The 14955-nt window shown below is 40.8% G+C and overlaps 1 protein-coding gene across 7 annotated transcripts in view; it reads left to right on the plus strand.

The window, feature by feature from the left end:
* Positions 1–14955, plus strand: part of CNKSR2 (connector enhancer of kinase suppressor of Ras 2) — a 217889-nt gene that overhangs the window by 175709 nt on the left and 27225 nt on the right. The window lies entirely within an intron of this gene.

Below are 14955 nucleotides of genomic sequence, written 5' to 3' on the forward strand. Positions count from 1 at the left end.
TCTTCACACTTCCACTTGCATACTGTCCTCCCGCACTGACACATGTATGTCTCAGGCCATACTTAGTTAAGATTTCCAGCCAACTCCATCTGGATTGTAAAAAAACATTAGGTAAATCCTGGAGTGCAGGGTCAGCCTGTGACTGTGTAGTATCCAGGTGGGCAGGTCACAAGGCAGCCCAGAAGATGTAAGAAGTTGAAAAAGAGAAGTTCAAGAAACATTCCAAACAAACCAAAAAATTAATAGAGAACAACTCTGTGGCCAGCAGGGCTTAAAAAAAATCATAACGCTGAATAACCGTCTCTTACATGGCACATTAACTCCATAGATTTTAGTGCTACTTGTCAAAAATAATACACATAAACGGGGATTGGAGAAGGTCCCTGCTCCTCCTGAACATGTAAACACGTTTCTGTGTCTGTTTCATGCTCTGTCCTTCACTGTCATGTACGGAGCTTCTCAGCATGTGTTGCTAGTAAAGTTGAGTTCACACCCAAGGTGTAGGGTCAGCCAACAAGGTCTACATCCACGAGTCGTGGGGTTAAGCTGCAATTCAGTTACCTGTAGTGTCAAGGAAGGCAGGATGCGCCCTGAAGCTCTGAAAGTCTGTGATAGCCGATTCCTTCAAATTCAGTTTTTTCACTGCAGTAAAGAAGCATAGAAATGGTAAAGAGACAGAAAAGGTTAATGGATAATTAAACTTCCTAAGTTAATTCATTAAGGTTAGCACCTTTGTTGAGCATTAAAATTCATGTGGACATTATTTAGTCTGCTTGGAGAGATCAACAGCTTTCCATTGCCTTTATGCTTTAGTCAACAGGGTATAAACATTTCAAATTCTTCCCTTTCAGAAAGCAGTGATTTCTTTTGCAGATATTAAATTTGATGCCATTAAAAGTTAAAAAAGGCACTATTTCAGTTGCGTTCATGCATGACATTTTCCAAAAAACCCATACATTTATTAGGGTAATATTGGACTGTTGCTGACTGTGAAATTAAGCTGTCTAATTAACAGGGTTAAATTTCATCAACAATACAGAATGTTTTATCCTATTTTTAGCCTTCGATTTTGGCTTTCAAATGGGTTTTTACTGATAGCAATAAAAATATTTTTTAAAAAATTCCTTGCAGTCAATGAGAAGGGTCAAGGAGACTTCCCAGTGGAGTTCCTGCGCTGTTTGGGCATTACTCAGAGATACTGTTGCAGGGCCGAAGTTGTTAGATGTTTTAAATCTCAGTTTTAAGGCTTTTGCGTTCCTGGTTGTAACATTTTATAGGGTACAATACTAATAAAGGGCTAGTGCTTGGTTTAACAGGCCAGAACTTGGGCGCTTCTCCATCTTCCTATACCAATTTTCAAAAAGGGAGAAAAAGGTTTAATTTTTGAAGTGGTCGCCCTGTATACACAGGCTTTTATTTTAGTTTGAGGGAGGAGGTTTTCTTGGTTGAAGCTTTAACAGGAGATTGGTTTTGAGACATTAACAACCAGCTAGACAAGTAAAGTGCTCATGGTGAGTTATTGACCGTGAAATTATAAAACCAGAAAGAAAATACTGTTTAGTCTGTTGAAGAGTTTAAGTGTTGAATTGCTTGTTGCTATGGCTGCAATGTTCTGTTTGCACTGCTGGCTTTTTCCAGTGGCCTTACCAGTAAAAGGCAGGAGGGATTTCATGCAAGTGGTGTTCTTAAATGCAAAATCCCAGTTTCTGGGCTGAGAGGTTTGCTTATAACTGCTGAGTCCGCTGACAGGATGGGTGCCCTTGTGTGTGCTGCATCACTGCCCCTCTCACCTCCATTGCTCTGGGAAAATGAAACATTGCAACTGGCTGGAGAAGGGGAATCCTCTCCCTTTTAGAAATGTTTTAACCTCACCTTGAACCTTCCCTGACGTGGTATCAGATGAACATTTTAAATGTATTTATTTGCCTTACGCATTTGTGATCCTGACATAGTTCTGAGCTCTTGGATGATTACATGTGTTCTTGTGTGTACATGTACATGTTTTAAAGCTTAATCATTCCTATTGCTTTTTGTGCGGGACAGGGAATGCAGCTCCTTTGCAGTTGTTGCTGTACAAGTCAAATGTCATTGCCAAAGTTTGTTTTCTCAGCTCTTTGTTTTTACATTCCCACTTTTAAAACCTCCTGAGTTTAAATCAAATAGTAAAATGCAGTCCTGTTTCTTCCAACTTCTTTTGCAGAATTGTTTTCAAATAACCACACCACAAATTAGGAGCTCCGTGCTTTTTTCAGATGCTGTCCTCAACTGCTACAATTTAACATAATTCTGTTGACTTTCCACTAAAGCTACACTGATTTGCAACAACTGAGAATCTGCTCTCTGCTAATCACTCCTTTATGCCTTAAATAGATATTTCAAGATGTTACTGACACTGCAAATAGTTTTGTGTATCAGCTGTACTGTAATGCCTAGGTATATGGTAAACTGAAAATACGGGTTATCCTTTCCTGCGTTTATCCGTTAGGATCTAACTTTGTTGTGTGTTCAGTTGCTTCTTTTTGTCTTGTTGTATCACATTAACATTGCACTGCTAATCTTTAATGGATTGTTTTATTTCCCTAATTAAAGTGACTTCCGTGTAAATCATTTAGATGTTCCATATTGACACCGTCCTGTAATGGTCTCTTGCTTTGTAATTGAAGAGGATTCTCTTGTGGGATATTTGTGTTTGTCCGTGTGTTTGCTCCTGAGGCTATGAAAATGACAAACATTCAGACCTGTGGCACAAGGCATCCCCCTTGCTGCGATATTCAGAGGCAGCGTGCGCAGGGAGAGCAGGTCACTGGCTATGGCACAGTGCGCTGCCTTTCGGTGATTCAGTTGTGAACGCCAAGTTGGACCTTTTCGGGTTTGTCTTCTGCTCGTGGCGGGTAATAGGAGGAGACAGCTGTGCAGCATGGCACTGTCATCCCCTTCCCCTCCGGCCCCACCGCTGTCTGCACTGTCCGCTGTGTTTCAACAGATTTCACCACTTAATGCCAAAGAACACTTCTAGGATCTTCTTGGGACGCTATTTCTGGGTTTTGTCCCAGGAAAGCATTCTTCATTTTTTGCTTTATTTTTTGGAAGTATTTTTGATGGTGGTGCCTTCGTTTTCAAAGACTTCTTTGGTTTGTGGGAAAGTAACAGGAATGACAAAGGGTTCAGCGCTTAAGAGATGCGGATACTAAGTCTCTACAGAGTGTAACCGTCTGTAGATCCCGCCGACTTAGCCACAGAAAAATCTGCGCCTATTTTCCATACTCCCTGAAAAAGGCTGTGGAGAGCTGTAGCCTCTGTGGAAGTCTCAGACGGTGCTGGGGCAGGAGCTCTGCTGCCGGCTCCACGTGCTGCGGGGCTGTCCGAAAGCAGTATTGGCACACCTGCTGGGGAAATCACACCCAGGACCTGCAATGGTGTGCAAGGGAGCTTTCCACTCTGCAGGCTCCCTAAGATTTCTTCAGGAATACAGGTCAAAAAGCATTGACATCTGTGTTTGAGTTTGAAAAGGTGTTTGGAGCAGGAAGAAATCACTTAGACTGTCTTCCCACTTTTCAACCCCATTTCCTTCTGCGTCGTTCCTCACATCTTCAGTGTCTTGCTTCTGCAAGTTCTCTGCCCTTCTCCTGCACTCTAAATGCTGTAATTCCTGATGGCGTGTTTTAGGACTTCTTTGTTGCTACCTCATCATTATCATTTTGGAGTATCTTCTATATAGGATGGACAACTATCACAAAGTCTTAAATAGATTTCAATAAACCAATGGCTGTCCTTTTGGGGCAATGGAAGGGTGGGGACCATTTATTTGCTGCGTTGATTTCTCCCCCCTACCCCCCCCGGTGTGTTTACAAGATGCAGCAATCTTTCACGTGTGACTTGTGTCACCTTGAAAAGATTTCACAGTGTTTCTTAAGCCTGGGCACACTCACACGTATTCCCTGGCATTTTGCTCCATCACTGTAAGCCCTTGTTCAGGTTTCCAACATCGCCCGGCATCCCTTGTTTAGTCCCACGCAGTCTAGTGAGTGCTGTCCCAGAGGAACGCAATAGCCTCACGCTCCAGTCTCTGAAACTTGGCTTTTTACCTTAAACCACTGCAGACACTTGCCAAAGGCTGGAGCAGGAGCTGGTGCTGGCATTTAGCAGCTGAGATGTCCAGTCTCTGCATCTCCTTGATGTCAGTGAGAGCTAGTCACTGAAAAATATAAAATATCTGCTTGTGCTGAGGTACCATGCCTGAGACTTTTTTCTTTTGTTCCCAGTAAAAAAATTAGGAACCAGCAAAAGAATAGTAAGAGAAACCCAGAGCGGTTTCTCCCACCCCACCTACCAGTTGCAGAAATGAAATTCAAGGTGGCATTGCTTTCACAAACTGGGACAGATGGGTTTAAGGAGTCCTATGCCTAGAAACAAGTAGAGTTTCACGCACTGTGCCCAAGAAGGTATAGCCATGGCAGTATTTGACTTCAAGAAGGAGTTTGCGCTAGTAAAAAATATACTGTGAATAAGGTCAGGTATTTCAAATTCTGAGATACAGGTACAGGGAGGCTTGCCTCTTTTTAATGAGAGGGCTGTACTGTGCAGTGCAAATGGTATCTCTCAGAAAGATCAATGTTTGCTAATTAAACACTATGTTATGAAGTGGTATGCGGTGTACCACTTCTAGGTTTTGCTTCTCTGCCTTTTGGATAGGGTATCTTTTCACTTTGGCGGGGTTTAAGCAACAGTGAAATGTGGGAGTCAGGATGAATAATGCCTGGATTGCGCGTGCTGGAGTTGGTGGGGATATGTGTCTGAAATTAATAGGGCGGTTTGCTTTTCTGACAGCCTCTTTCCACTTTAGAGAGGATACCATTAGTGGTGTCCTGTCGTCTGACCACCTAGTTAGTTTTATCCGCACCAAGAGGCAAGGAAGAGACCATTAAGATACAGTGTCTTCCCCTCTGGGATTATTCAGGTTAGTAAAGGTGTGCATGCCTGGTAGTGTCTTAAATAAGCGGAACTATGAGAAATGGCAGGTAATGTTTCACATCTGAAATATTCCTTATGAGGCTAGTGAACAGCACGAAGTGCAGCACCCTCTGGGACGCTAAGGAGGATGTTATTCTAACTTACTACCTCCACCATCAGTTCTGTACAAACCAGAACATTTGACAGGGTTGGTGTTTTTTTTTTTTTGCTCGACGTCCTTCTGAGCAGCACAGCCTGTGCATGCTCAGACACTGAAGTAGACTAATGAAATGGCTGCTTTTTCTGAGCTTTGTTGTCGTGGTCTGATTTTTCATTCCTAATTCCCATTTGAGCCTTCCTGTGGCACCTGACTGGGCATTTGCACTCCTGTGGGCTGAGGACCATCAGCGTTTTGTGCCTTGTCTACAGGGAGGCCTCCCTCCATCCCTCCCTCCATCCCTCCCTCCCTCCATCCCTCCTTCCCGCTGCCTCCGAGGTGCTGGCTCTGCTGTTAACTCAGAATGAGCTTGCCTAAAAATACTGCCTAGTTATGTTCAACAATGTGATCGCAAGCCTGTTGGTTTACAGTGTGAACAGCTAGCCTGCGCTGCTTTGGTGCGGATAGTTTATATATTTGCAAGGAAATTTTCATCAGTGGCTCATAGTTTCAGGGAGGAAGGAAGCGTGGAAAAGCAGGACAAGACAGTGGCTGCCATATCACCTGGTTTGCTTTTCAATGCAATGCTTTATGTACAAAATGTCTGGTGGAATGACATATCTTCACATACTCTACTCATATTTTTTTTTCAATTAGTTCTTCATGTATCGTAAGATCCAGTGGGATCCTAGGAGAGCTGTCATACTTGAAAATGAATGGGTGGGGGGACAGCATTGTTAATAATCTAGGTTATATGTCAGGCTAAATTTTTTTATCCTTGTTAAATTTTAAGATACATGTTTATCTGAATAGAAATTTCTATAAGCTTCCAGAGGCAACTGCATATTTGGGAAATTTGTCATCCCAAATAAGAGTTGCTAAATTATTTTCTAGTTGCCATATATGTGTGTATGTTCAGCTGCGTGTGTAAAAATGTGGTTTAGACTGTGTATATTTTTTTAAATATTGATATGAAGACTAACATGGATAAACAAGTTCTGGGAGTAGGTATCTTTCTTTCTGAGCATGTTGTTTAATTCAAAATTTAAATTTTATAAAATAAAGCTCTTCCAATTCTCATATGCAAAATAAACTCCATTATAGCAGTTGGTTTGTTTTCTAAATAAAAATGATGGGATACAAAACCTCTGTATTCTGATTTTAAATTTCAGTTCTAAGGGAAAAAATTGCCTGCAGTGTTTGAAAGCCAAATATTGAATCATTTACTGAGTAGCAATTCAGAAAGCAGTATGGGCTGTCAACAAAAATAAAAGTAGTTTAATTTTATGCCTGTTAGAGTTTTTACATATGAATGCATTTTACCCATAAATATGTTCTTGCCGCATTTTAAATTTTAATTGATTTGCATTGCCCGTGCTGCTAAAAATGCAAAGGAGAGGTGAATCCCTACTCTTATTTTGGTTTTAATAGCTTTGGGTGTCATTGCCAACAAAGGTCATCTGCTTTTGCCTGAAATATGGGGATTACATGGTCTTTTTACAACCAAAAGAAATGCACAAGAGAATTTCTTACATGGCCATTCTTATAAATCACTTCTCTTGCAAAGTATCCTCAATTCTATTACTAAGTTAGTGGCTGTCAGTGGAGCCCTGCTACCAGAGACAACTTCGGGTTAGGTGGTGGAGCAGGGAATCTGTGGATGTGAGAATATATGTCTATTTTTTTCTGTGTTCTGCATTAATTCTCTTGCTAGGTGTTATGTAACCAATCTGGTTTGCCTTTAATTTTTTTTCATTTCTCATTGTCCCTGCTGCTGCCCTGGCTTGAATCTGGCTGCGGAGATGCTGTCCTTGGGGAAAAACAACTTGTAGGTGGCAGACCACTTCACAAGTGAGACAGGGAAGACGGTCCAAGCCCTCTAGGGCTCTTTGTTTGCCATACTGAAGGATACGCGATTGTTCCCCAGATTGTTGGCCTGATATGTCTCAACAGCAATATAAAAAAATCTCTTTTTGTGCTTGCAGATTCCACCCCCTCAATTCCAAATGTGCTTTCATTCTGGAGCGTAGTATAGTCACATTTCTTAAACGAGGATATGCAGCTTTTTTTATATCATTTTGTGTACAAAAAGGAAAATCAGACTGTTTTTTTTAAATTAACATATAGTTTCCCAATAAAAAGAGGTGTTTCCTGTCCCAAAATTTATACTCACATTCATTTTGATTTCGAACATGAAAAATAAACATTGTTTTTAATAATTTACATAAATCTTCTCACTGAATCTCACTGAAAATTATATTAAATTCACTCTCAGATTTGACCGCTGCACAATACATGAGGAAGCCTTTTTCACTGGGATTTTTGCAGAACTGGGATAACTTCTCTTTGAGATGCAGCAGGGGCTTAGCCTAATCTAAAAGTTTCTAAATGCAAAGGAAACAGACACCTACAAATTTTTTTTGTGCTTTTTTCAAAACTAAGAAAAAAATCCAACCCTTTCTATACTTGATTATAATTAAATCAGAAGAATATGACATGGTACCAGTAGGACTGGGAGAATAAAGCGGACTAAAATTTTTTCAAATTCTATTTATTACATCTCCAGGTGGTACCATCTGCTGTCTGTGGCTCTCAGGTTCTTTCAAGGCAACTGTTAAAACATATGCAGGGATGAACTTGAGTGCTTGGAAGGACATGGGAGGGATATAGTTTTATTAAGCTACTACCGTGCTGAACTTCTGTAGTGTCACCGTGTAAATATGCGTTCTTGTTTAATTACTGTTCGTCGTGGGAAGCGGGATGAGATATTAAAGCCCTCAGTGTGAACAGTCAGCATCCTGGTAGAATTTTTTTTTTGTTGGACAAGAGACTCTAGAAAGGCCAAATTTGTTACAAAGCAGTTTTGTGTCGTTTAATCTATTTTTAAAAAAAAAAAGTCCTCAGAGTTCTTGGATTTAAAATGTAGATTGTCATGGAGGCCTATGAAATTAATATTGCAGGGCAGTTTTCTGTGAATTTTCCTAATGTCCCAGCCTGGCCTTTGGCTGACTTCCCTTTTGAGCCTTTTCTTTTCCTCCTGACTTTCCTTTTCCACCAGCTGCTGCTCCAGAGGGTCACAGATCTCGTGTAGGTGGTGTGTCCAACCTGCCAGCCCTATGCAACTTCCTTGGATACTCTTTGACAGCTAAAATGGCATGAGGTCCTTATGTTTTGACATCTTAATCTCCTTGTTTCCTAAACCTTTCCGCTGCAGGAAGGCAGCCTATGTAGGCTAAAATCTTGGCCCCTCCGAAGGCTCCAGTGAAGCCGTAGGTGTGCTGTGCGTGTCTTGGAGCCAGTGAGCTGGAAATGAACTCACAGGTTACCCAGTGTAGCTCTGCCCTACAGTCTGGAGCCACCATACCTACCGAATCTGTCCTTAAACGCCCCCAGCAGTGGGCATTCCTTGTTCCCTCCAGACAGTGCATTTCCTCTTTGCTGTATTAGAAAGGAATTAATTTATTTTTTTCCCCTCCTAATGGATATTGAATCGTTCCCTCCGCAATTGAAGCCCTGCGTTTTCTTTCCATTATGGCATAGAAAACAAAACTGCTCCATTACAGCAGCTCATTTTCAAGCTGAAAGGCTGTTATGAAGGTTGATTTGGTTTTTCTCACAGGCAGTGCTTTCTAGGCTTCTGACCCCTCTTGCTGAGCTTCCCTGGGTTTTCCAGCTGCCTTCCACCTCCTCCGGCATGGCAGCATCCAAGCCGGGTGCAGCGCACCTGGCTGAGACCTGGAAGACGGCTTCGCCCTGGGCATTTTGTGCACTGTACTGTCATAAATATCTGTTTGGCAACCATACTGTACTTCATATTTCAGTTCATGCTGTACAGTATCCCAGATGCTTTTCTGCTTAATGGTTATTTTTCTAATCGTAGTTGAGCTGATTATTCCTGCGCCTCTCACACTTTAAGTAGATCATGTTAACAAGGAACCTCAGGTGATTTAAAATGTCTGATTAATTGGGCTAAAACCAACCAACCAACAAACAAATATGACATTTTGTAAAACTAACAGCCTGACTAGACAAAAAAATAACAAGCCTTACAGACTAACCTGGTGTTTGCCAAGCTCTGTGTCTGCGGGCGTAGCATCTACATATTGTTATATGAAACGTGGCAAGGGATTTCATCCCTCCAGGTCATTCCAGCTCCTGAGATTGTCCTCCAGCAGTCTAGGAGACGTTTCCTCCCACGTTTGTGCTTGTGGATTTTAATAGCTTTATTCTCTTCCACCGTCCATCTTACTAGTACAGTCTGGGGCTGTTTCTGGACCCAGGGCAGCCTCAGGAGAACCTCACGTAGTGCAGCCTTCCCTGTTCACAGCAAGCCTCTGGTGTCTCCTCCATCTGGGCTTGGGTTTTGCTATCAGAGGACAGCTTGGATATCAGAAGTGGCTAATGTCGCTCACTTCTGGGAGCTGGACTTCTAGAAGGAAGGTTGTGCCATGTCTCACATCCCCTCTGCATCTAAATAACCAAGGAAGTTGTTACCTGGAGACAGGTGAGGAACTGAAGACTCATCCTTCTGTCACTTGCCATTTCATCAGTCCCTTTGTAAGCTCTGCTGTTGTTTTTCCATATCAGGCATTGCCAGTTCTTACGAAACAAATGTGATAATACGGTATTTTATTGAAAAAAAAAAAAAAAAAGCTCTGCAATCAGGCAATTTTGCAAGGATCTCAGTTCTCATGAATAATAAAAAAATAGGTTTCTATCTTTGTTTTTTAAAAATTGTGGTTCAAAAGCTAGAAAATAAATGCTGTTTTTCTCCTTTCGTGGCCCCAATTTGCGAGTTTGGGATCTTGTTGATGATGGTTAACACTCCCACATTGCTGTACCTAGTGTGGTTCTATTAAACAGTGTGATTTCATGGACAAAGAGTGCAGCAAGTTCTCTGCAGGATCTTATTGTTTTTACATGAAGAAAATGGCTGCATTTTAAGTAGGATGGACAATTTCTGGCTCCACATTTTGAATACTGCTGACATGAAATAATAGCAGCTAATTATTTCTTCTCTTCTGGATTCCAAAGGTATGGACTTTGGCCTTTAGGAATATAAAATATCACCACTGATTTGTTTAAAAGCATTTGAGTTGTTATCACTGTTAGAGAGTGAGGAGAGGGGCTGCCAAAAAACTTTGATTTAAAACCACTTTTCAGCCACTTTTTGAAATGTTGATTTAATCACGTGAGGGTTTGTAGGCATCAAGGAGGAGGTGAAATTAAGGAAACCTCACCTGGGAGATTTCTCCTGGTTGTAAATTCCGGGATGGACAGATATCAGGCAGCCGCGCTGCAAGGCTACAGGGCACGGAGGAGGGGGAATTTTACCTTGATCGCTTTACCCAGCAAGACTAATGAGAATAAGTAATAGACCTTAACTGGGGGTCATTGTGCATGCAGTTCTGGGTTAAACAAAACTCAGATTTTGAGTGCAGTGGGCTGGCTTGAGGGAGGCTCCTTGGCGATACCAGACACGTGTCAGTGCGCTCCTTGCAGCTAGTACAGTGTTTCCTATATGTGCAAAGTGCTCATTATAGAATGCTTGAGAACTGGTGAATATGAGACCGAGAGAATTAGAGAGTATCTTCCTGTAATAAACCTAGCAAAATCTGTTTTAGAATTCCCATAACAGTATTTTAGTAGTCTCTACATTTGGCATTACAGTGATATTTTTTACTGTGCTAATGTGAACACTTGAAATCCAATATGAAAATCATATTTAATCTATAAAAAAGCTTGAAGCTGATTGTTCTGAGAATTCTTATTTCTTTCCTCCCTGCTAGAATATACCATCATTTGTTTTCAACTTTTAATTAAGAAAATAAATTTTATTTTCAAGACATTTTCTTTTTTGTTGTTTTTTAATCAAGCTAAGTACATGCACATACTTTTAAAGTACGACATTTATATTTTCAACTGAATCGTAATGGCTTTAGGAACAACTAGAGTAGCTGGTTTCTGTGTTTTCAGAAGATGGAAGAGAGTATTTTTATTTATTTATTTCTGGCTGTGTAAAGAGCCTAGGAAAAATCCCATTTAAATTTTACACTCCCACTAATGCTCTCCAGGACTAAATTTTTTTGCCACTGAGAACTATGCTTACCTTCTCCAGTGTTACTGTACGATCTTGGTATTAAACATCATGTTTCCTAATGCAGCCTCAAAAGTTTCATGTGATTCTTACAGGGGTTAGGAATACTTATTAGTGAACTAAGATAATTTAACCATGCCATATTTTTTTTATACCAACACATTGAAAATTTAAATCTCGGAATTTTCACAATGGTTTATCAAATTGTAAGACTGAGGAATAAAAAAACGCAAAAGGCAGAAAATGAACTTTAGACATTTGTGCGTTATGCCTTAATAAATCGATAGTTTCTAAGTTCTCTGCTGACTTTGCATTTTAACCTTCCACAGTTCAGTTCACAAGTTCTGCCTGGAGATATGGCCTAACTTAGAGTGGCCATCATGAATCTTAGAGCATAAACAGACTGTTCTTCCATCTGTGCAAACTCTAAGAAGTTGCGAAATTTGATTCTCTGAACCTCTTGGACAGTCTATAAAATACGCGTAAAATGTTGCCACAGTAAAAGAAGAGGAAAAGAGGATGTGTATTAGTTTTCCTGGGAATACTTGTTTAAAGGATGGATGAAATTTTTGGTTCAATTAATTTTGAACTATTGGTAGAAGGTAGAAGGAAATTTCAGGGATTTCATGAAGTGAAAAAATGATTGCCTTGGAGACTCACACTTTGGAAATGGGTTTTACAGTTAATGAAACTCAAAAATGTCAGCCACCTTCTTCTTGCTCTCCTCCATCCCAAAAGGCCAGTTTCCTAAGCTTGTACACATTGTGACTAAACAAGATTATGGGATTTACAGCGAGAGTACAAAAGTCACTTGAAGTAAAAATCAGGCTCTTCAGTCTCTTTTGAAAATACCATTTGGGTCCTTGATGGATTTTATTATTCCTGAACTTTATGGGAGATTGAATGAGGGAGGACGAGGGCATGGTCAGCTGGCCCTGGGCAGCCAGCACTGTCCCTTGGAGGCTCGTGACACCTGTAGTCTTTGGGTTTCTACTCAGAGGAAAACAGGAGTGGAGGGGTGAGATTTTCTATTCTGCCTGGATTTGGCTCTTCTGCCACAGCTGCCAGCAGACTGTGTGCGTTTCTGAGCATGGCTCCTCCCCAGCCTGTTGGGGAGTAGGAGGCTGCTGAGAGTAGCCCAATGAACACAGAAAGGAACGCAGACCACACCAGGGCGGTGGAGGCTTAATTTACCTGTGTAAAAAGAAAGAAAACGCTTTCTACGAGCTGTGATCTGTCGTGCTCGTAAGGAAGAGGAAACATCAGGGTAGCTGGGGAAGAGATGGCAAAATACAGTGGGGTGAGATGGAAGCAAAAGGCGGAAGACTAAAAATAAAACATACATCCATAATGGTGAGGATAACTATGGAACAAGTTTCTTTGAGTTGTGATTGGTTTTTCAAATTAAAATCCCATCAACCTTAATGCTCTGTGCAATGATTGAGGATGATGGTCTTATAAATCTTTCCCTCAGTCAGAAAAACTGTTTTAAAAGCATTTTGTCTTGATTGTGACTTGATTTCTCTTACGGGATAACCTACTGTAAATGCACCCATGCTGCCTTTGCCTTTGTTTGACAGAATTATGCAATTTAGCGTGTTGCGTGGGTGAGCCAAGTGGACGTATTTTATCCTGGGGCCACGTTCTGGCACACTGTACCGTACACAGAAATGTTTCCTCAGCCCAAGTTGTCCTCCAAGGAGGAAATACCTGGCATAACCTCATGACTATGTTGGAAACCCTGTAATATCTCTATCCATAATTAGCTAAAGTGGCAGTTATTTTTGACAAATAAAACCTCAGTGTCCCCTTATCTCATGTCCTCCAAAAGTATTAGCAGAGGCTTCTGCTGAGACTTTTTCTTCAGATGACTTACTCATTTGTACCATATTGAAACGGAGTAGATATTTTAAAAGACAAAGTCTTCAGCCTGTTTCTTTATTGTGTCCTTGTATGTTTTGCATTTCTTCTGTCTGCTGTCGCTTTAGTGGTTGCCGTAGCTAGCACTATTATTAATGACCGAAAGCATATAGCCAGATCTTCATCTCTCTTCCTCCTGGGTTTTATTAACGTCTGTCTCCTCCTTCCAAGGCAAATGTAATGGCTGTAGTAGTTCCAGGGGGACCTGGGGAGGGGAGTTTGTTGTCTGCACTTAAGCGTGTAACTGTGAATGCCCCCAAAGTTTCTGCACGCACCTCCTAAGGGGTTGTTTTAAAAACCGTCAGCTTAAGCTGACCATGTGCTTGCTGTATTTTATAGTTCACAGAGAAGTGTCTAAATCATGGTCACCAACTTTTTTTTCATCACCAGCAGTTTTGCTGATACTGTGCCTATCACACCATAATGTAACAAGAACAGATAAATTCTTGCTCGTTCCTACCTTCTCATGTAGTTTTTCATACAAAACTTAAATCGAGAAAGTTCTTATTTTTCCACAGACTTGTTGAATAGATGTATCATATAACATACACTGAACTTTGTGGTTACTCTGTAACCACAGTAAAATCTTTATTATATCAGATCAAAGCAAGGACAGTATAAAAGGTAGCATGGTCCATGTATTTTGAAATTATTTTCCTTGGGTCTCTTTTCCAGAAGCAATCTTGTTTTCTGTGCTTCTTTTACTCTAGTTGTGAAAAATATGACATTGCACGAGGATAATTTCTCCAGAACCTCTCCACCTGTATTTCTGGAATAAAAAACATTGAGGAAGCTGAACACAAATTCAAGCCACTGCAAATTATAAAAGCATCAGTGACAAGTCTAATGTTGTAAAGCCTCTTTGGCATACCCGGTTGTACTGGTAGCAAGTCCTGATGTTATACAGGAAAATTAGTGAGCTTATTGCGATCAGGTACACAGCTTTTTTAAGAGGGTTGTTTACTTTATTCTGAAAGAACAAATCCTTGCAAAATTAAAAACTCACTAAGCTTGTTGTTTTTACTGTTTTGTCTTGCGGTCTAACATTTTCATTCCGCACAGCAGATGTGGGCTTAGTAAAAGTTGTCCAAAACGTTGATTTGTGTAGTTCTGTATCAGATTTCAGACTGTGAGCTATTTGCATTTAAACAAAACCCAAAAAACCTGCAAGTGATTGCACTGAAGAGCATTGAGCCCCACGTTCCACCTAAGCCAGTTAGATTGCCTTGAACGGGGCCTAAAAACATATTTCTAGGGAAGAGTTAGGGGTGTCTTGCTTGTAGCCCTTGATGGATCATTCTTCCACAAAATAGTTTTATTGGATTTGAACTCAAGTGTACTTTTAGATGTATAATGTGGCAACAAGAAGTTGCACATTTTAACTCCAGGCTGGAGAGAAAATTATCTCTTTTGGTTAGTTTTGAACCTGCCACACAAACTTTCAGATGTTCCTGTTACTGGAAGAGGCAATGGTCAACCTTTTCTCTCTTTACTTAATGCCTGTATGTGCTCATAATTATATAGACTTCTGTTAAAACCCCTTTGTTTATAGGGGTGAACGAGTCTTGAATGGTCCTAGACCATGCAGTCACACCTTGCAGGAAAAACCTTTCACACCACCAATAATCCTAGCAGCCCTTATCTCTACCTTTCTCAGTACCACTTTTTGAGGTGAGAAGGCCAGAGCAGGACACAGCCTTCAATATGTGATACATCAGGGATTTACACTTTCTCATTTTATATTTTTCGGCTTTATGTCCACTATTTTCTGTATTAATTGAGAAGTAGAAGCCAAACCTCCCAAGTTCTCTGTTCTTGTGGAAGCCGATTT

Source organism: Rissa tridactyla, chromosome 1 (assembly GCF_028500815.1).
Source record: "Rissa tridactyla isolate bRisTri1 chromosome 1, bRisTri1.patW.cur.20221130, whole genome shotgun sequence".
Classification (NCBI taxonomy): Eukaryota; Metazoa; Chordata; class Aves; order Charadriiformes; family Laridae; genus Rissa; species Rissa tridactyla.